The 23,734-nt window shown below is 39.1% G+C and overlaps 1 pseudogene; it reads right to left on the bottom strand.

Annotated features, from left to right (window-relative positions):
- Positions 1-583: 583 nt before the first annotated feature.
- LOC139998634 (kinesin-like protein KIF27) lies at positions 584-22,993 on the bottom strand (annotated as a pseudogene).
- Between the last annotated feature and the right edge of the window lie 741 nt (positions 22,994-23,734).

The raw sequence follows: 23,734 nt of genomic DNA, 5'->3' as shown, positions 1-23,734 counted from the left end.
TCTAAGGTGATTACATAAGGTAATTCAAGATGACACCTCCTGGGGTTTTCGAGAATTATGCAACAAAATAACCTTTTGGTTACCCAACTTTTCTTGGCTTAAGCAATCATTTAGAGGAATACTGATCTTCTTTTTAATAGTAGTAGTCTTGACTTGTGTAGTGGTACAATGTGCATTTTGGTGCTGTATGAAGGACTAGATTATGATACCTGGAAGTGTAACTGAAACAAGCACCAAGTCAAAACTGGTAAGAATTTAATGAAAACTTTTAATCAAGAAGGATTGTAATAAGCCAAAGAATTTGCTTAGGCTCAAGAAAAGGGGGGACTTGAGACAGGGAACAAGATAAAGACTGGTGATTCCTAGGTCTGAGCTAGCACCATTGTATGTTAAGGACCGAAAGACGAGGAAGTAAAAGACTGTGTCTTTTACTTTCCGTTGGCTCTTTGCTTGTAATACAAGCTTCACCATTCTAACTTGCAATTTAGGCAATCTTAAAACAACTGAACCATGACAGTAAAATATGAAATTCTTCGTATTTTCAAAAGTAGTCTGCAATTTCAGTAGCAGAACACACAAAACATAGTCTTTGAATGTGACTTTAATGTACACAGGGATTTTTGTTATTTTTAAAGCTCATCACTTTTTTATTACATTGTATTATGCCCCAAAATATATTCAGAGGAGAGATAACTAAAGGTAATTATACAAAAATACTGAGCGCTTCTTACAAACGTTACAAACATATGTATTTGGAAAAGTTAGAAATTCACAGGGACATTCACCCTTCTACATTTCGCTACAGTTTGGCTGCGATGGATGTTTCCTCACAGCAAAACATGTCCTGGACTACATGCTTCTTTGTGTATTAGACACAGAATAATCTTCCCCATGCTCATTTACAGTCCAACCTGTGCAATATTCATGTTCACACCGCCACAGCATACTTTCGAGTAATGAACCTCTAGGCTTATTATCCTGCCTGGAGAGCTAAACCTCAATTCACTCTGGTAGCAACAGATGCATATGTGACCAGCATCTACGTGTTACAAAGACATGGCACTACCTCAAGTGTGACGAAATAGAACCATCAGTTAAGAGGACGAATGAGTCACGCTGAGCCGTAAGACGAAACACGGGGCCAAGAAGGCTGCACTGTGCGTGTGAAGTGGTGGTGGTGGCAGTGTGAGGTGTAAGACAACCAAGATAATGACAATGATTAAACCAATTTTGCTCCTACACTAGAACTACTTCATTCAAAATCTTTTCATAGTTGTTTGTTGGTCCTTTTTTTTTTTTTTTTTTTTTTTGGTCAAAGCATAGATCACATTAGGAAGTTTGTCTTCTTACTACAAATATCTAGGTCTTTTAACCTTAATAAAGAATGATTTTAGTTAACTGGAAGTATGGACCTCCTCATTGACAATCTTCCAAGAAATAACTTCTATGAAATCAAGTGCTGGCAGCAAAATCAAGTTGATTGTTTAAAATACTGGCATCTAAAAGCATAGCATATTACACATTTGTTAATTATAATGCCATTCAGAGTCTTTCAGATCATAAAATACCGTTTTCTCAACCACAACAGTGTGAGACTGTAGCTTCTGAAATTATGCTCGAATCCACAGAAAACCAAACACGAATTTAGAACAGTGTTATACCACTGCCTCTATTACAAACTGATGTTGTCTCTCCTTTGCAAGTGAGGGGAGATGTAGTACCTTCCTGGATAAGAGTTAGTTCAGTAAAAATATGAGTTTTATGTCTATCTGATATATTTCTGTCTGTTTGCTACCCCTCAAATAATCTACTGACAAACACAAAAGCATTTTAAGATCATGTACTTACATTTAGTAGGTGCCATTAGTTGATGGGGTGACTCTCCAAAAAAGCCCTTCAATTTCTTCTTCAGCTCTCTGCTGGTTTTCTTAGAATAACATAAGTCTTTTTCCAGTTGCTGGACTTTTACTTCATACTCTTTCAAGGTTTCTGCAATACCTTCACCATCTTGTTCTAGGGCAAGTAAAACTAGTATGAGAATCAAATCTTCACTTCACTTCTCTGTGCCAAAATCAAGATGCCCAGCTAGAGAATGTCCTGTATTTTGCTGACACTCTGCTTTCAGGGTGTACATTTAAACTAGTATGACAGAGGAGCAAAAAGCCCATGCCAACCCCAATTCTCCATTTTAATAGGAGCATTTAGAGGATAAAGATCAAGGGGATTGCTATCTTTCACCTTTCCAATGTCAACAAATTGAATATAAAAATGTGACAATTCTGACCGTTTTTTAAAAATGGTCAGCTTTTTTCTTTTATACAAGCACCTTGTGTCTGTTCATCAGCATCCTACACGACATCAGAATTAGTAACAGCCAAAATGTTATCTTTCTACCTCATACCTTCTTTTTTCTTTCATATGAAACACAGTATTTCTCAACAGTGACTAAAGATAATATCTGCTGTACAATTCCCCTTGGAAAACAAACAAGCACCCTTGAAATGATGCAGTATCAACTGTAGTTTTTTCTCATGTTCTCTGTGTTGTAGCGTCAGCTGCCTGTCACACTGCAATTTGATGTGCTCAAGTGCAGATTCCAATTCACGTATTATATTTTCCTGGTCTATGACCTTCATCTCCTGTTCTTCAGTCTGCAGTTGTAATTTACATTCAGACTCTCGCAGGCCAACAATCTAAGACAATCTAATACACTTCTATCAAACCATTTCAACAAATGCTTTTACAGTTCTGCTTAATAGATGAATGGATACAAAAGCAATTGTCTGTATAAGCTGTAAGCTTATACTGGAAACAGATTTGCCTGCTGACACGAGTTCACACTTCAGAATTGAGCTCTGTAGATTTTGATCACATGGACTAGTGGATTTTTTAATGCCCTGTGCAGAACTTAAACTGATGCAAGAGTTTTTTTCCTGTTTCTGGAAAACTGCCAATTTGTGTACCACAGACAACTTGTTCACAAAATCACCCAAGGTTCACCCATGGGCAAAGAGAGACACCAAGTCCTAATGCATTTCTTTTTTATGTTTCCAGGTGTCATTACGATTCTTCAGTATATGGTGGTAAGCGCTTGTTTGCAGAAAGATTTTATAATGGATTTGGAAAAAAGAAATACTATCCTGAGGTTGATAAAGACTGCAGGTGGGAAGAATTTCAATACGACACCACTGTTTAAATATGTTGCTACTTGAGAAGTTAGCAGCATAAAGCAGTGGAAAGGAGCAAGGAAATTTCCAGAGTTGCAACACCTTTTAAGCTAATGACACCAAAACAAGATACAAACAAGTAATAGAAAAGCATCCTTTTTTATGTTGATGTCAAGATGCAAAATATCCAAATTAACAACAGATGTGAGTAACCTAAGCAGGCTTTCAAGGAAAGTGGATTAAATTGACTTTACTTCTTGACACTATTTCCTTTAACTATTTAGCGCAATAACAGGTAATAGGATAAAATATTGATCATTAGCCAAAGCAAACCTTGTTAAAGTATTTGAAGAGGATAGCTCTGAGCTCATCAGCAGACAAGGAAACTAGTTTTCCTATTCCATTATCCTCACTCTGTGAAAGGATCTGTGAAGAGGATCTAAGCAAGTACTGGTGACTCGGAATACTTTCATTCTTGTAATCAATAGCAGCCTCCAGGGCTTCAATTCCTTCTTCCAGCTGCAAAAGGACATGTTCTTCCTACACAGAAACACAGGAGTGAGATTGTATAAAAAGTACAAAACAAATCTTTGTGTGCATAAGACATTAACTTCATTCTCAAAGGTGAATCTCAATTTAAGAGCAAGACTAACTAGTAGTAGTACAGAGAATGGAATGGGAAAAATAAGAGGAAGAGTACAAATCTAGAACCTGTTTGGAGCAAGCAGGAAATGTCTTGATATCCCTTCCACAGACCAGAGTTCAAACAAATGGTTCATCACCACAAAAGCCTACATTCTATTCTTCCTCCATTTTCCCCTCCCCACAATTTGATGACTTCTATTACTTTTTCAGTTGAACTAGTTTTCTAATTAGCGATTAATGAACCAATCAGATCTGTAAGCAGTTTGGTGACCATTATCTGTGCAGGAAGGTGGCAGAAATTCACGCCCTGAAGTATTGCAGAAGATTCTGTGGAGTGAAGCAAATAGGATTCTTTCTGGCATGCTATCAGCTCAGTAATAGGCCCCAACTGCTGCTTCTCAAGACCTAAAACAAATCTGTGTATTTTACATCAATTTATTCAATCTTCAACTTAATTATACTGATCAATTCAAGTGTGTAACATCCACAATATGGCTTATTTTCATTGTAACTATATGGAGGCCTTCAGGTGAGGTTTGGTCTTTCACAAAAGCCTATGAAAAAAAAAATCAAGGGACATCACTATTAGAGTACTTCACCTTGTTCTATGTCCTGATAGGAAAATAGCTGCCTAAGATAAATTGATGGACATCCTGTTTCATTATTTCTAATTATAGAATTGTTAGGCCAGCGACATTTGTCCGGACTCTAGCTAAAGTAAGTAAGTCCCTCTGAAAGTATATGTTGTTCACTGTTATGGAAGTAGTGCCATTATAGCAGTATTTTCATGTCGGCTGTTAACAAAAACACCCAACCTCAGTTCCTTGATTCTCTACTGTCTAATACTGGGAGACATTTTAGGTCATGATTGGAATACTTTATTATACAACATTGCCTAAAACTTTGATGTATCTCAGAGATAGTTACTTACTTCAGCTGACAACGCTTTTCAGTTACCCTCTTTCAGTTTCTCATCCACACTATTTCTTCTTCTGAGTAGCTGATCCCTTTCCTTCTGAAGAACCTGAATTTTTTCCAGAATGTCTGTCTTATCTTCAGTAGTGCTGTCCTGAAGCTGCATACCTTTATCACACAATTCCTGGTCCAGCATACTTAAGCGAGTAGACAATTTCATACTATCTTTGTTTAAAGCCTTTAAAAAAAAAAAAAAAAAAGAGAGAGAGAGAGAGAGAAAGAAATAAGAGGAAGAATGAAAGAAACCGTAAGTATAAAACTCCATCCCCATAAACATGTACATGAGACTGTCGCATCCTAATGTGGAAGACCTGTCTACTTCTTGTAAAGGGACGCCATTTAGGCTAAGTAGACAGCTACCATAAAATTTACTATTTAATCAAAAGATGAAAGAAAACAAAGAAAAGCAATGTGCAGTTTTCTACATATCTTACATGAGTTAGTCATTACGGTGACAATGACATTTCAATTTCTGTTTCTCAGTAGCCAAAGTAAATAATACAGAATGTTTCTCTGCCATGTTCTCTACTTTGCAGGCATTGAGCAATTTTTTAGATATCGTTATTTAATGTGCTGCAATAACAGAACTTTGGAAGTCAGATTTTGTTTTGTTGTTAGAATTTCAGGGATATCATGTAAATAAAGGTTATTACATTCTATTACTCATGTTTAAAATGTTGATTTGATCAAGCCACACAATAATGTAATGGCAGCGCTAGAGATACAAGTCGCATGGCTTAAACCTCTTCTGTTATCCGGCTGCCCTCCTCCCATAGTCTTTTCAGGCAGTTCTACAATTGTGTTAAGTTTCTTTCTTTCTTTCTTTTTTTTTTTTTCTTGAATCACCTGGCTAGATCTCAGTTTCTTGATTTCTAGGAGGCTCTTCTCTTGCAATAATGCTTCTTTTTTAGCTACAATGGCTTCTCTTTTCTTTAAATCTTCTTCTAGTTCCGCTAACTGTTGGTGCTGTTGAAGAATTCTTTCCATTTCTTCATCCAGCCATTTCTTTTGCTCTTCTAACTTCTACAATTTAAACAGAGATCCAGAGAGCATTAACGAGGACTATTTGGGTCAGAATTTTATGACTATGTTTTTCCTCTTTTAGAGTAACTGATAAAACGTGAGAAATCAACATTTCAATTCTTAACATTAAGTGTTCAACAGAATCCTGATTCAGGATAATACAGAAATAGGACTGACTTAAGGAGAGGCTCAGCAATGTTATATTACTACATCTTATGCAAACAATTTTATCAGATGCTTTTAAGGAAATGTATTATTTTCCTAAAAACAGTTATAGAAATAGATGTCATATATAGAATGACAACAACTAAGTTTGAAAGGTACCACAAGAAATCAGCTAGCCCATCCTCATTGCATGATTCTTGCCCAAGACCAAGATTTGTGGAAAAACACATTGTGATGAGAAACTGTGATGCTGAAAGAAAGAAAAAATGGGAGTTCTGATCCTGCTAGCAGAGTCTATTATAAGTCTCTTCTGAAGCAATGGTTTATCAGTGGGCATATTGCTGGTATGGCTAAGAAGTTGCTTTTATTTCGTTTTTTAAATTGATTTTCACCTCTAAAGACTTTGGTTAACTCATGAAACTCTCATGTTCCAATGTCTAGTTCTGAAATCATGCAGGTAGCACTGTTGCACAGGAAACCTACTATTCTAACACTGTCATGAACAACCAAAACCATAGCCGTCTGTCATATTTGTCAGATGGGAAAAGAAATAAACAAACAAACCGTGCAACATTTATAACAGAGCTCATCAGAATCACCTTCAAGCCTACCAGACAACCAAACTCGTTGAATTTCCAGCTATCTGAATTACTACCTTTGACAAGTCATAGAAAAAACAAAGACATTACAGCCCTCTCCTTTCGTTCATTCAAAACCAGTTAAAGAGCTTCTTGACTTGTCTCAGTTTTTGCTACAACAAAAAAATAACAATTTAAAAAAAAAACAGGGGAGGGAGGATGGAATACTCTTCTTCCAAACACTTTACAAAGATGACAAGGGGTGAATAAAGACACCTTTCTTTTCAGTGTCCACACAGATTTGGAATAGATTAGCTACCTCTGATTTCTGTAAAGTCCCCACCGAGTTATTTTTCTTCTTTTTAAATGCAGCAATCTCTCTGTCTTTAAGTTTAAGAATCTTCTGTTGCTGTTCCATCTTAAGCTGAAGTTCCTCCAAACAAAAACAAACAAAACTTTCTTTCTGCCTCAATCAGTGTGTTTTTCAAACACATTTAATGACAGAATCTACACAATCATGAAATCAGAAATATTGAACTAATTTACATGCAAAATTGCAACTCAGGGCTAGACATCACATAATAACATTTAAAAACATAGCTGAAGAGAAAGGAAGAATGAAGATTTCTGTGAAAATACTTATACACAATTTCTTCAGTGTCAAGTAAGCAATTACTTAAAAGGACAAAATCTGGTAGTATAGTACATTGCCTTTGGGAAAACAAAGGTCAAGCTGGTTGATCTTATTCTTTGTCGTAAGGAAACAGAAAGAATCCTACTTTAATTTGTAGCTGGTCCCGCTGAAGCTCTGCTTCTAGTTGCTTCTTTTTTTCACTCTCCTCACGCAGTCTTTTCTCTAACAGGGTCTGCTGATGCTTCATCTGAGCCACGTTCTGCTCAAGTTCTATTGCTCGTTTTTCACTTTGGTTAGATAGAGAAGCCAGTTTCTTAGTGTCTTGCGTCTTCTTCTGTAAGACCTGAATGTTCATGGAAAATTTCAGCTTAACAACAGGAAAACTTAAAACTAAAACCTGACTCAGGTTAATTCTCTATTTCACTGAGTTAGGACAGTGAGCAAGACTTGCTACATTTTGCCACAACAATCACACATTATCTCTAAGGTCTCTGAGCCTTCGTAAAATCATCAAAGACAGAACTATCTAACTACTTAGTTGTTAAATAGTAGTGGGTATAACTGTGTGAAGGTTCTCATTGGCTACTTCAATCCAACTAGCTTCAATTGTGTGAAGCTGGTGAGAGTTTCACAAGCAGAGTGTACGGATTTCAAAGGTGATGCTGAGACAGGAATTTGCAAATCCTAATGGTCATATTGGAAATACCTGCACTTTCAGCTTAGCTGCATCCATCTTCTTTCAGAACTCTCTTTGCAGCTTGGCTTTCTCAGGAAGCTCTCTCAGCTCCTTATTCTCCAGCTCCTGAAGCTGTTTTTGAGTTTCGGCCAGTTCCATTTTGGCCTGCTCGGATTCTTGCTCCAGTTTAGTTATCTTCAAAGAATATTGCCTGCTTACAGACTCTGCATCCTTACCTTAAAGACATCATATCCAAATAGTTTTAAAACAGCAAGATAATAATTTGCAATGTATTACTTAAACCTGTAATTGAATCGTTACTTACTTCATCCTGATTAAACCAAAAATTTCTGAGACATTTTCCAAACCTAAACAAACAGCTCCCTTATAACACTGAAATATAGATGAACGAAGGAATCTTAAATCTGAACTCTTCATAAACCATCTGATGTCACCAAAGAAAGTAACACCTGCGTGCCACATCAAGTGAAAATTTTCTGCCTACTGCAGTCCTTGACAAAATAGCTTGCCTGTATTATTATGTTTTTGTTGTTGTTGTTGTTGTTGTTGTTTTGTTTTTGTCTGTTTGTTTGTTTTTCCCCAGAAGAATATGCTACATATTTCTCAGCTTTCAACTTGGTAATCAGCAAAAAACTCTCGATTGTGTTTCTACTGATTTGCCCTGTTCGGGCAATCTGATTTGCTCTGTTTGGGATTCCGTAAGTACTGTTACTGGGGGCGCACAATGTTTCTCAATGCCAAAAGACTGCCTCAGGAGAATAAGTACACACTAGAAGAGTGTGATTGAAACAACTAAGCACAGATTTTTAGGGTCATCACAATGATAAGTTTCTGGCAAGCATATATATATCAGGACAGGTGTGTAATGATATAGGCTAACAGGGACACTGACCTTTTCTCTCATCTACTTCTGACTCCTGCTTCTCTACTGCTATGATGGCAATGCAAGCAGCCAGCACAGTGTCGTATCTTCTCTCCTATCCCAGACACTGGGTCACAAACACATGTCCATGAAGAGATCAGTTGCACTAAGCATACGTGAAAAATTACACTATAGGTGGATAAACACAATAAGCCACAAAACACAAAAAAATATTTAACAAACAAATCTGCAGATCACAGCTGAGTAGGACACAATAAAAATTTGCAGCCTTCAATGCACTCATAGCAAGTAATTCATAGAAGTTAGGAAACTGTAAGTTACCAGAAGTATTCCCGCAGAAGAAAATTACCCAAAAACTAAGATATGCAGGTCTTCAGAAGTTTTGTGTCTTTTTTCTTGCTTATTTCTGAATGTCTTCATTTCAATTTTTCAGTCACTTACCTGTTCTTACTAATTCCTTAATAAGTTCTTCTTTCATTTTGATGTTAAGTGCAAGTTCTCTCATTTTTTGCTTGGCCTCAGTGAGTCTCAACTCTGAATTCTTTAACTTCTGCATGTTAAAAATATGACTTTTCTGGAGGCAGTCGATTTCTTCACCTTGAAAGAAAACAAAACAACGTGGAGACCAAAAAAAAAAAAAGGAATAAAAAAGGAATAAAAGGAATACACTCTTTAGCCAAAAGACAGTGATCTGAAATACAGTATGTATAGAATTCTTACAAATGAAGTGAAAGAGCCAAACGGAGAGAGTATTGCAAAGAGTCTTTTCCCTGCCGTCTAAATATGGAAATGACAGCATGCATTAGCATTTCAAGAATGCTAATGAATGCTAACCTGAGAGAGAAAAAAATATATTTTTTAAGCATTTTCAGTGCATCTCTGATGAAACAATAGCATGTTTCCTTTTCTTGAACTAGTACTAGACTTGTATGTCAAGTGCTTTCTCGCTAGTAAGTAGTACTTAAACATTAAGGTCACTGATGTCAATTTCAGAAAAGGAAAAGGAAAATAATTTAAAAATAAATTTATGTTGAGCTATCATGAAAAAAGTATTTGTAGCAAATAAAGACATTTTGATGAGAAAAATAATTACATGTGATAAAGACATTATTGCATATTCTAATATTATATCTAATACAATTTACTCTCATGACTTCCATTTTACCTGTGGCTGTATCAGTCTGTGGCACAGATTTGTCACATAAGCTGGACTTGTCAACTTGACATTTCATGTCACTTTGCTCAAAGGGAAAGCACAGAGAAGCCTGTTTTCGTGTCCATCTTTGGTTTATTGAACGCCTAAGAAAGAATGGAAAACATGATACATTCTAAACACAAAGGGATTTTTTTTTCTTTTAACTTTATATAAAGTACATGATATTAAAAAGAAGAGTGCCAAACTGAGAAAGCTTACATAAGCATTTGCACCTTCTTCTTCCCTTGCTTGATCTTGTTGGATGATGTCCCCAAAACAAAGATCATGCAATCTTTATCGCATCAAAAAATGTGGTTTTTAAACTAGTTTCATAATATGCCTAGTTGGTCCTGCAAATTTATTTTAAGTAGTATCACAAATGGCCTCACATTACAGTAGGATTAGGCAGTAATATTATATTTGCTATATATTTATCTGTAACAAAAATTAAAGAAAAAATTACTTAATTAAGTAATAAGAAAAAAAAATGAAATTACTTTTGACTGTCTGTATTTTCTTTCTCTTCATCACTCTGATCAGAGAGGTGGCAGTGAAGGACTTCATCTCGATCTTCTATGTAGCTCAGTATAATCTGGCTATGAGCACGGAATCCTGCCATCATCCGAGCCAGGGAAAAAGCAGGGGGACTGGTATACACCTGCCAAAAAGCGCCCAAAAAACACTTGGAATAGTTCAGTAATTCTTTATTGATATTCCAATAGTATTTCAGTTTAAAAGTCTTTCACTACCTGACCTTGTATGCAAAATTGCAGGTGTTTAAATAATATTTCTGAGTACCTGTGTACCAGAAGGTTTTGCAAGAGAAGGTTCTGCTTAGAACACTTGTCCCAAGTGCAAAAGAAGGTACTGTTACCAACTTATTACCCAAAATGTTCAGTTTATCAGTACAGAATAATCATTCATTTTGGGAATGCTTCCTATCTGAACTGTTAAACATTGCACAAAAAGATCACTAAAGACTACAGCTTTATGACTGTGATAAATTCTGTGTTTTAAGTCAATTTGTATGGGGCTTTGAGCAACCTGATCTAGTGAAAGGTGTCTCTGTCCATGGCAGAGTTGGACTAGATGATTTTTAAAGGTCCCTTCAAACTCCAGCCATTCTGGGATTCAAAATGTAAGCCCATAGATTTTGGACAATTGGGACATAGCGTGTGTCGCAAGACATTCGAAAGTACTTTTTCAGTCTTCAATGCTAAAATGCTTCAAAGCCAAACAGCAGCTGACAATAGGTCACCATAATTTGTCACGCCCAATAGAATTATTGAACGATAACTGTTAAAAAAAATGTAATGCTTAGGTAGACCTTACCTTTCGTGTCTCTGTCCCTGAAGATGGGTAAAGGGAGTGTAGCAGACTCTTTGTGAGTGGGACACTGTATGGCCTTCTTGCAGATGCCGTAACAGCAGGCCCATCTCCACAAGCACTTGAGAAGTCCCAAGTTTTCACAACCATAAACTTCTGTATTTTTTCTTTTAGCTGATCAATAAGGATTTGCTGTTCCACCATTTTTTCGTTCTCATATGAAAAAAACAAAAACAAAAACGGTTGCTGATCATCAGGTTTGCATCATACCTTTCTAAATTCATTATAAAGGTCAGTCTTCTTGTATATCATTCACCAACTCTAAATTCTTCTGCAGTGCACAGGCAAATTCTGCAACAAACTGAAAATTCTCTGGCATGACAGGTAGAATCTTACCTCTCCCCAAACTCCAATCATTTTTTTGAGACATTTTTGTCTCTAAAGGACCTGTCCTATATAAATTATGTCAGCTAGATTTAGACATCTAGTGAGAAGTAGATGACATATTTATCAGCCCTTGCTTGCCTTATTTGTGTGTTCATGGATAAATAAAACGGTAATTCAAGAAAAATGTTCAAATGAAGCACATGGTCTGAGTTTAAAGAATGAAATGTACATACATGTAGGCTTCCTCTTCCTCTTGGAGCGGTCCAACTTGAAAGATTATTTTTATTAATTAACATTCATAAAATTGGACGTGACCCCAGGATCCCCTGTATCAACCGTTACTTTCTTTTCTACCCAGCCTCAAATTTGTCGGTAATGCTAGTTTGAAGAACTTACTTGCCTTTCCTACAGCAATCTCTGTGCATTGTTCAAAATTACGTATCTTCACTGAACTGATTTATCCATAAGGCCAAGACCATACAATTTTCAGTCTTCTCTGTTCCTTTCAGAATACATCGAAAATCTTGCCTACCAACAGGAAATTTGAATAACAGCTAGAGATAGTTAACTAAAGTATGCATTCTCCTACTTTGAATCATATATTTTTTATTTATTCTTTTTTTCTCGTCTTCTTAGACTGCAAGTCCTTTCCCCATACATAGACAATGCCCCACAAATTGACATTTTGTTGGAATACAATACATAATATTTCTGTGTCATAGCAAAAAGAATATATATGTCAATACCATACATTTTATGATTGTGGAAGTAGTAATGGGCAACTCCACCTTGCAACTTTTTTTTTTTTAATCCCTATAAGACTCTGTCCCTTATGCCCTTGTACATACAACCCCATAGTGCATAACCTGTTACATAAATACATGGGTACAAACATTTACATGCTACTTTTACAGTTCTTATTCTATCATGTATCATTGAAACGACACTTTCCTGTGCATACAACTTTAAGCCATTTGACACAAGCATTTGATTTAATTATTATACTGATTTTTCTGTTTTTAAGTAAAAGTGAGAGCTGCGATCTTTTGCCTACAGTACAACTGTTTCTGTTCATATCATCTGCCTCGTATCCTCCATAAGATACAATTATAAGCATAATCGTATATAAGCATCTATGGGTATTAGAAGCATGGATTGTTTCAGTCTAATAAGCTGACAATATGCAGTATGGGTTAAAAAAGGAAAACACACAAAAAAAGCCTATCCAGAGATGACAGAACAGAAAAAAAGTTACAGAGGGAAGGAAAAGATGGTGACCAGTGTACTTACCTTTCATTCATTGACTCTCCCCAAGCCATCAGCAAAGAAGAGGAAAAAGGAGAAAAAGGAGGAAAAGGAGAATAAGGAGAATAAGGAGAAGAGTACTAACTAGCCATGTTTATGCTGTTCCCTTTAAAAAAGGTCAGATCTATCATCCTATAAAGTCAGATCTATCAACTATCCTATATATGGTCTCCTGGATCTTGAAATGCTATTCACTTACTACCCATTACAATTTCATTAGCATATACAAGATCTAGAGAGGGAAGGAGGCAAGCAGTGTTTCCACTGTGTCACTCAGCTTCTTGTAATAGTAAACTCTCAGAATACTAGGATGAAATTCTGTCTTAAAAAGTCAAAAGGCAACAATACTTTACTCTCACACTGAATAAAGATATAACAAAGCATGTTTCTACACAGCCTTTCAATTAAAGCATTATGTAGGAACTTGATGGTCTTTTTGAGATTCTAAACAAGCTTTAAAAGCCTTTCAAGTCCTAAATCATGAATCGTCCTGAAACAACTTAGCAACAACACAGATCTGGAGGAAGGCAGGAAGCAAAGAGAGGGTGAATGAATCACTTAATATCATACAGGAAGGCTGTGGCACAGTTAGGCTGATCCACAAACTTCAGGAATCACAGTACTGTGATTCACCCACTAGATGATCTCAGCTCATTAGGGAATACAGCTCTAATTCAAACAAGGTGCTTGTAAGACTGGTAGGTGTTTACATCCAAAAAAATTCTGAAGGATCTGTCTTGAAATCATGAGTACATTCCTATAGTGGATGGATGGTTCGATATAGATACATGTAATATATGCCAGAGGAAAAATACCTGTAATCTATGTGTTTCTTCAGCCTTCTTTAAAGATTCCAGTTGCTCTTCATTTTCCTGTATTAATGTCTTTATCTGATTCTGCAATATCTTCAATTCATGATCCTTCTGGATGAATACTTCCTCATCCATAGCTAGAGCCTGCTAGATAATAAAAGGAAAATTCAGCCAGTGGAAAAGCAGGCATCGTTATTCTTGAAGTTGGAAAATTAAATACATACATATATTTATTTGTTGTTCAAAGATGTGATTGGAATTGCAAAGTTGGGACGTATATATGGCAAATTCTCCCACCATAGAATCACAGAACAGCTGAGGCTGGAAAGGACCTCTGGAGGTCACCTGGTTTAACCCCTGGCTCAAGCAAGGCCACCTTGAGCAGGTTGCCCAGGACCATGTCCAGGTGGCTTTTGATGGTCTCAGAGGATGACTCCACCTCTTTGGGCAACTTGTTCCAGTGCACAGCCACGGCCACCACACAGTACACAAGTGCTTCCAGATGTTAGCCTAGAAGCTCTTGGGCCCACTGCCTTTTGTCCTGGCTGCACGTTCACTGCACCTTCCCTTCAGGTATTTGTAAGACATTGCTAAAATCCCCCACTGAGCCTCCTCTTCTCCAAACTGAACAGTCCCATCTCTCTCAGCCTTTCCTCATTGGAGAGGTGCTCCAGTCCCTTAAGCATCTTTGTGGCCCTCTGCTGCACTTTTTCCATTATGTCCCTGAATCTCTTGCATGGGGCAGCCCGGAACTGAACAGAATCAAGCAGAATGCAGTAGAGAAGTTGGAAAGGACCTACAAAGATCATCAAGTCCAACTGGCTGACCACTTCAGGACTAACCTAAAGTTACAGCATGTTATTGCGGGCAGTGCCCAAACGCCTCCTGAATACTGACAGGCATGGGGCACCAAACAGCTCGCTAGGAAGCCGGTGCCAGTGTCTGACCATCCTCATGGTACAGAAATTTTCCCTGATGTCCAGCGTGAACTGGACATCCCCCACAGCTTTGTGCCATTCCCATGCATTCTTCCCTCAGTTACCAGCAGCACAGACCAGCACCTTCCCTCCTCAGCAAGTTGCTGAGAGCCATGAGGTCGCCTCTTGGCCTCCTATTCTTCAGACTGGACAACACAAGTGTTCTCAGTCTCTCCTCATAGGACCTGCCTTCCAGCCCTTCTACCAGCTTTGTTGCCTTCCTCTTCACACTTTCAATTATCTTCACATCCTTTTTCAACTGGGGTGCCCCTGAGCACACGATACTCAAGGTGAGGCCACATCAATGCTAAATATGGTGGGAGACTCCTCTTTTGACTGGCTGCCTATGCTGTGTATAACGCACCACAAAATACAGTTTGCAACTGCAACTGGACACACTACTCCAGCTGTGGCCTCACTGAGCGGAAGGATCACATCTGTTGACCTGTTAGTGACACTTTGCCTAGTGCAGCCAACAAAACCACTAGCCTTCTTAGGAGGAAGGGCACATGGCTGACTCATGTTCAACTTGGTGGCCACCAGGACGCCCAGCTCCTTTTCTGCAGGGCTGCTTTCCAGCAGGGTGGCCCCCGGCATGCACTAGTGCCTGCAGTTGTTCCTCTTCAGGTGCAGGACTCGGAACTTGCCCTTGCTGAACTTCATGAGGTTCTTGTCAGCCCACCTTTCTAGGCTGTCAAGGTCCCTGTGGCTATGGCAGCATGGCCCTCTGGGGAATCAGCTGCTCCCTTCAAAAGTGGTTTCCACCAGTCGTTTCTTTACTTCTGTTTCTCATCTATTGATTTTGTTTTGACAAGTTTCTTTCTCCCAGAGGAAATAATGGACCCATAACCAACACTACCTTACAAAGTGGGTATTTAAATCCAATTACTTTCTTCGGTGTGTTGTGAGATGTGGCTGTAAAATCTCAGCATCAATCATAATACACTTCTCAAACAAAAAAATAAGGATGGCCCTCCTCATTTTTCATCTCCAAGAAGAGCCTAAAGATTAAAGAAATTATAATGTTATTTTTTTTCAGATGTTTTTCTGGGTAAGTGATCCAATAGTGATTGAAGGTTACTTCCAAATGTAGTTGGCCTTCCAGAAAACCTTTAGGAGCCAAATGCAAAGTATGGACACACTATGCCTTACCATTCTAAAGACAGATACTTCTGTACAACTGTATCTTTTCTGTACAACCTATATCTTTCAAGTAAATACAACTCTTAAGAGCTGCTCAAGAGCCTTTATTGCCCTGTTTATTTTAGCATCTCCCTAACCATCTCCTCCTAGCTGTGGATGGCATGCTTACCTGGGTATCTTTCAGTTTAAACCCAGCTCTTACACTGTTTTGAACCTGGGAAGCAGAGCTTTACAATAAGCCAGAGAAAAAAAATGAAGAATAAATAACAGAGCTGTAATTTAGGATGATGAGAACCAAGAAAAGCCAGAATTTGTGTATGCGATTGCAAGGTAACAATCTACAGGCTTACCAGAATTCAGTGTGAAAAATGAAAATAGGTTGATTTTATAAAATTCTAACTTGTTGGAACTCTATCTCCTCCCCCTACAAGACAGACACATTAGCTTTCCTGATTTGTTCATAGGTACCTAAACAATCAACTTAGAATGAAATACCTGGCAGTTCTTTAGTTCTCTCCTCAGCTGAAGAATTGTGATATGATGGGGCTCTTGCATGGTGCCAGTTCCAGGGTCAATTTGCTGCACGGTGAGAGCTTCCTGCTTTTTAAGCTAACATCATCATTCAAATCAACAAGGAATGGGAAGGCTTCGTCCAAACAGTTTCTGTAGCTGAAGCACTGAGCTTGAAGCCGGGTGAGCTGTTCTTCTAGCAAACTGATTCGGGTTCTTTCTTGATTTAAGTCATGTCAACACTGATTACCAACTTGTTGGTTCTGCAAAGCTTCTCGGAGCAATCTGATTTCAAGTTCCATTTCATCAATCCGGTCTTGATCGGGGTTGTAGTTGACAACTGGTTTATTTCTAATGTTTTTGGCTCTGTTTGCATATTTGAGCGAATTTAAAGATTCATCAAAGTCTGATGAGGATGGACTTATACATGTTATCATGACAGTCTTGGCGTTCCCTCCTAGGGAGTCTTTCAGAATACGAGTGATTTTAGCATCCCTGTATGGAATATGTACGCTTTTCCTTTTTGGGTCTCCAAGCGCACTGATGACATTTCCCAAGGCCAACAAACCACTATTGATTTGAATTGATTCTTTGAATCCTTCACCGGTATTTCCAGTCTTTGTCACCCTCTCTGATCCTGCCAAATCCACAAAATGGAACTTTGAAGCAATCATCTGGACTGATTTCCAAGATGAATCCTGTGGATCACTATTTTTTTTTGAGACTCTGCAGATTGTTTCTGACAAATACTGATAGTAAAAATGGCATGTGATTGACTAGAGTGTTCGTTCATTTGTGTTGTGCCTGCGTGACGAGATGCATTGCCACTTTCCAACAGGCTCATCACTTCATCTGCACATTCCACTTGGAATTCCTTAGCACCAACAATCACTTCAAACACCAAAAGAAAATCAGAATAATTACATTAATTTTAAACTTTTCAGTAAAAGTTTACTGCAATTATGAAGAGTCAATCTATAAACACAAATCACACAAGCATACAAGCCTGCATTATTATAAGGTCGTAGCACATAGCTAAATAAATTAAAACAGTATGTGGAAAGCACGAAGTACAGCACATCTGAAACCTGCAGAAATAGAATATATGGGTGTATTTTGTCACAGCATTTGAAACAATATCGTAAACAGAATACACAGACTTAGGTGTTTACACATCGTCTTATGCAATTTGCAACCTAGCGCTATCTAGAAAAAAAGTATGAGCAAACCTAGCTCAAAGCTTACTTTGTCAGTTAAAAAAAAAAAAGACAGAAATTTTGAAAGTTTGTAGTAAAAGTGACTCCCAGCCTATGTTAAGAACATAGTTCTTAGTGGAATGGAAGCAGATATTTACAGCATAAGTAGCTTAACAAATATAACTTTGAAGTGAGAAGCAAAGGCTTAATCTTAAAGCATTCATTCAACTGAATAATCATGCACAATTGTGTTTCTATGCTGAATTTGCAGAAACAGTAACAGTACTACCTTACCACCTGATGCTGCTTCTGGAGGAACATTGATATTGTTCATAGGAATCTCAAATGAAGGCTGCTTCAGATCAGCTAAACTGAATTGATATTTTGAAAATGTGACTTCGTCTAGTATTAGTCATCGGTAAGCTCTCTTTTCAACAGGTGGAAACAGTAATTTGTGCACACAACAGAAATCAAATGCACGAAGTTCTAGAGCTGAAATCCTACCTGTATTTCCCTTTTCATCTTCTCGGGTATGTAAATCTTTCACAGAGGTCTCCAACTCCAATAAATCTCGAAGTTCTTCCTTGTAAACCTCTATATAAGATACCTTCACACGGAAATCGATGTTATGGTTTTCAGAAATATGCTGAAATAACTCCTGAGTAGCCCGTGGGATTATGCCTTTTTCATCCTCTGAAACTGATGCTAAAATAGAAACACAGATTTCACAGACACTTGCAGTCATTCTGTCACACAAATTACAAAGACTAAAACTAAAGAGAAGTCTGCGAGGTTTATCACTCAATATAATAAGGAATAGGAAGAGCTCAGTTTTCCCAAGTTTTCATGTAAAGATTTGCTTTTCTGTTGATCAGAAATGCATGGAAATGATACAGAACTTTACTACTTTCTGCGGGTACGAGACTAAAAGAAAATTAAATTAGTAAAAAATCACGCTAGAAGAAAAAAAATATTTTGAACTTGCTAATGAATTAATGATAAAACTGCAAATCCTTTATGCAGAAAGAATGAATACATCATTTTCAGGGTTTCGAATTCAGAATCAAGGACCAAGAAAAATCCAGATAGTCTTCTAATTCCTGCTACTCCACTTCTTCTCTCTTCTTCAGCAGAACAGACAAACAAATTGTGACTTCTCCATATGGAAGGGAAGATAACCAGAGCTGGTGATACAAGATTCCAGAGAGAGTCAGAAAGCAAAACTGTATACATGCAGAAGCTGAAGAATTCTTCTGCGAACTAATACAGAAAAATAGTAGTTTCCAGTCTCAGGTGTTTGAGGAACACTGACTTGGAAATACCAAGTAAGTCGAATAGTAGAGTTTCAGATATCTGCCTTTAAAAAAGCAAAATTTGAATTCCACATAAAGTTCAACAAGGCCAATATGCAAGGTTCTGCACTTGTGCTGGAACAGTTACAAGCACAACTACAGTCTGGACAGAAAACAGATTGAGAGCAGCCTTGAGGAGAAGGACCTGGCGGTGTTGGTTGATCAGAATCTCCACCTGAGCCAGCAATGTGTGCTTCCAGCCCAGAAAGCCAACCATATCCTGGGCTGCATCAAAAGCAGCATGGCCAGCAGGGGGAGGGAAGTGATTGTCCCCCTCTGCTCTGCTCTCGTGAGACCCCACCTGGAGCTCTGGGTCCCCCAGCACAAGGACGTGGAAGTATTTGAGAGAGTCCAGGAGGGCCACAGGGATGCTTAGAGAGATGGAGCACCTCTCTTACGAAGACAGGCTGAGGGAGCTGGAGTTGTGCAGCCTGGAGAAGAGAAGGCTCTGGGGAGACCTTACAGCAGCCTGCCAGTGCCTAAAGGGGGCCTACAGGAAAGCTGGGGAGGGACTCTGGAGGGACTCTTTGGCAGGTGGTGTAATGATAGGACAAGGAGGAATGGCTTTCCAACTAAAAGAGGGTTGATTTGGATTAGATCGTCAGAAGAAATTCTTTACTCACAGGGTGGCAAGGCACTGGCACAGGTTGCCCAAAGAAGCTGTGGATGCCCCGTCCCTGGGGGTGTTCAAGGCCAGGCTGGATGGGGCCCTGGGCAACCTGGTCTAGTGGGTGACATCTTTGCCCGTGGCAGGGGGTTGCAACCGGGTGATCTTTAAGGTCCCTTCCAACCCAAACCATTCTAGGATTCTATTCCATGAAATTTATCTATGAAATCTCTTTGTCAGTCTCTGAAAAAAGTCCAAGAGTGAGTTTGCTTCATACAATTACCTAAAGCAGATACTTTCTAAGTAGGATAAATGGAGCCAAAATTTCTAAAGCACTGTGTTTCAGAAAGTAGGGTAAGTTGCCTGTTAGAATAGAGAATGGGAAAGAGCACTTTTTTATTTTTTTTTCTCTCATACTTTTGGGATAGCCTAATGGACACAGAATTTGTGTTTAGAACACAACCATCACATAAACTTTGGAATATATATGTCTTTTTTTGCTATGCATTTTTTCATTATCTCTTAAAAATTCTCAAGCATCATCTGTTATGTATTAAATACTTAATTTGCAGAACTACATTGTTCACACACACACAAAAAAAGACTTTTTACAACGTACCAATGTGACCACCTCCAATGGTGTAAGTCTTCCCAGAACCCGTCTGTCCGTATGCAAATACTGTAGCATTATATCCCTCAGCCAAAGACACTAGAAGAAGTTTAATGCAAACTGGATAAACTTCTTCTTGGGTTGAGTTTTTGCCAAATACAACATCAAAAGTGAAGACATGGTCTTTCCCAATGATTATTTGTTGTGTATTTGGGACTAATCTCACGCATACTTGGTGGTTATGAAGTACTTCCTTGGAAAGCAGAGGTCTGACCCTTACTGCAACTTTAACCAGGATCTCCTCCATGCCGGCCTCCATCTCTGTGCTCCCCACTCAGTATTCAGGAAGATCTGTTACAATTCCTCTGTTCACCTCATTTGCAATTTTCTGCACCTAAGAAAAAATGTTTTCCGAGTTAAAGAAGAAAGAATTAACTCCCTGCTGAAGCAGAATGTTGAAGAGTTTCCCAAAGAATACATAAGCAACATTACACCCTGGAAAGGAACTGTGATAAAAAAGCAGATATGTTAACAACTGTTAAACCAGTGCAGAAACTAATTTTGCTTCTATTACCTTCTAAGCTAGCAGACTTAACCTTTGGTCTGAAAGTGGTCAGACTTTCTGTTTGGACGTTATACTGCCGGATGAAGCAACAATATTGTAAGATCTTGTTAATGAACTCTTGATAAAGCATAGACTTACAATGAACCTTATTTTCTCACTGCTACAGTACTGATGCATAGGCAACAGAAATTATTCAAAAAAAACTTTTTATCCGGAATTAATACCTATAGACACACACGTGCTTGAAAGCCATCTTCTGCTTACAAGGGCCAAGTATTTAGAATTTCAGAAGCACAGAAAGCTGTCGTGTTGCTTACATGGGGGGTATGATTTTAAATAGTTGTGATTACTACACACCAAGCATTCCTCTGATTTTAATCCGTCTCTTTATGCCCATATGGAACTATTTTTTATTAGTTATATATTTCAGCAACCATGGCTCCTTATACTGCCCCCCACGGATTAATTCTGAAGCACAAGAAGAAGCATCGAATAGGATTTCTTTACAAATGTCTACCAGAAACACTCCAAAGCCTCGATGGGTATCAAATGCTGCCGGATCCCAAACACATCTTCTGCTCTTCTCTTGCTGATTCTCAGTCAAGGAGGCTTTGCAAGAGCCTGAAATCCTGCTCATTTCAGAAAGGGCACGGCAATCACGAGCACATACTGAAAACTTACTGACTCCCCCCCCCTCCCAAAATGACACCCAAACCAGTCGCGGGAGGGGAGGGGCGGAGGAGGGGAGAGATCCCATTTCCTACTTCCTCAAACAAACACCAAGCAAAATGCCGGCTCAGCGGCGCTGTGGGGCGGCTCCCCCCAGCCCCAGCCCCGGCCCCGTCGCTCCCCGCTCCAAACCTGCTCCGGGCGGCGGGAGGCAGCCTCCGGGCGGGCTGAGGGGCCGGCGGGCCGCGCCTGGGCCGCCCGCGCTGCTGGTGACAGCGCCTCGCTAGGCAACGGCCGCAACCTTCGGCGGCGCCGCCCCGCCGCGCACAGCGGCCCCCCGCGGCAGGAGGGCGCGGGCGGAGCGGGGGTTGAGGGGTGGGTGTGAGGGGACACCGGGGGGCAGCCCCCGGCCCCCAGGGACGCGCACAGCTCGCCCTCGAGTCCTGGGGAGGGTGGAGGGGGCCGTCTGCTTGTGGTCAAAGCAGGGGTGCGAAATGCGGCTTCCATCGCCGCGCTCGTCATGGAGGAGAGCGTCTCCTCACGGCTCCGGTGGAGCTCAGCGGTAAAGGCTGAGTTTTCCCTCAAACACAAGCGGTCTCCAAGTAGGCGAGCCACGCTCACAACTGCTCGCAGCTGCTGGCCCAGCAGCCGCCGGGAGTGCCCAGGCACACGTCCACACACAGACACATCTGTAGACACAATGCCGACAGAGCTCAAGGAGCAAAACGCGAACGGATTCTGTCCGATTTGTATATGAAAAACAACAGATAAGACCAAGTCGGTCCCATTCATGACATGGAACACTGCTTTAGCAATTTGTAAGTGCACAGAGCTTACTCCACCCTAAAGACTTGATAAACAAAGAGACATTTAGAAAGCTAAGCTGTGAAATGACTGAAACAAAAGGGTGTATTTCCAGCTTCAGTTCCCTAAAGCATGCAAGTACTTTTCAGAAACAGAAGACAGGACAATGTAAAGATGTAATCTGCGATTAAGTAGTTCTTCTTTCACAGGGAAAACCAAAACCAATGACTTTTCAGGGACAGCAAAAACTCTTGATGAGACAACAACCTTACTCACTGTTGAAAATACAATCCCTTTACATCATTGGCCTCATTCTGCTGCTGTTCTCTCTTTTTTCTTCTTTTCTCTCTTTTCTTCACATTTGTAGATCTACACCCTGAAGCTAGAGATTTACCAGCACGTCGGCCACTTCTGCCTTTTCCAGGCTCTGAATCAGTATCACTTTCCAGTTGTAGTAAGGCAAAACGAGATGCAGTGGTAGGGACTGAACTGATTATAGCAGATTCCATTGCCATGTCTGAAATTCTAGGGAGCTGGCTTCTTTTAATTATCAGTTTCCTGGGAAAGTAGCACAGAAGGTAGAATGAAAACATTGTTTGATCAAACAAGCAATAATTCATATCATTAAACCACAGAAGTGTTTTTTTTTTTGGCTCAAAAAGCATAAGACAGGGCTGGAATTGGGGGAATGAGGGAGAAATCAAAAAGATACAGTATAATTTATTTATATTGTAACTGACTACACTGTATTACCTTAGGTAAATAAAGAAGAATTACATAAAAAAAAAAAAAAAACAATCTACCAAACACATTTTAGGCTAATACAATCGCTCTTGAGAGATTTTGTGGAAAAAAAAGGTGGCTCTAAAAGAAGCTGGTCTTCATGTTCTGGGCGGAAAAAGACACAATAGAATAGAATAGAATAATTTAGTGCTTAAAAACTATTTCAGATGCCGTCCCCAGAGCCTGACAAACACAATTTAAAAATGAAGTAGATAATACACATACGCAAGCTCCAGTTTGGGGTAAGCAGCCTTATCTCTTCTTTTACAAGAAGTTTAATTTTGTTTGCAATGCACTGGAGATTCAGCAAGCAGTTTTCTCCACAGGGAGGTGAACCCAGCATTTCAGCTGGTACCGTCCACAAACATCAAGTTCACCTGTTCTTACAGCAAGACACAGAGGATACGCTGGGGGGAGACGGAACTAAGCAACACTTATGCCTTCTGTTGTTGCCTGTAGCTAAAAGCAACATGTACATCCCTGGGACACCATTCTAAAGATCAAATCATTTACCTAACATTAAAGCTAGATCCTGGGTATATCTATGTTTGTCCAACTGCAGTTTTTCCATGCACAGTTTGGTCAATTAGCAGAGTATTGAAAGTGATGATATCCATCTCTGATTACAAATTTCATAGAAAACAGACATCTAGATATGCTGACATATTATGACAGAGGTGTAGTGAGATAATACATACTTCTTGAAATTACTGTTCAAAAGGAATC

This window comes from Anas platyrhynchos, chromosome 18 (assembly GCF_047663525.1).
Source record: "Anas platyrhynchos isolate ZD024472 breed Pekin duck chromosome 18, IASCAAS_PekinDuck_T2T, whole genome shotgun sequence".
NCBI classification, from domain to species: domain Eukaryota; kingdom Metazoa; phylum Chordata; class Aves; order Anseriformes; family Anatidae; genus Anas; species Anas platyrhynchos.
This window is presented reverse-complemented; position numbering and strand designations above follow the sequence as displayed.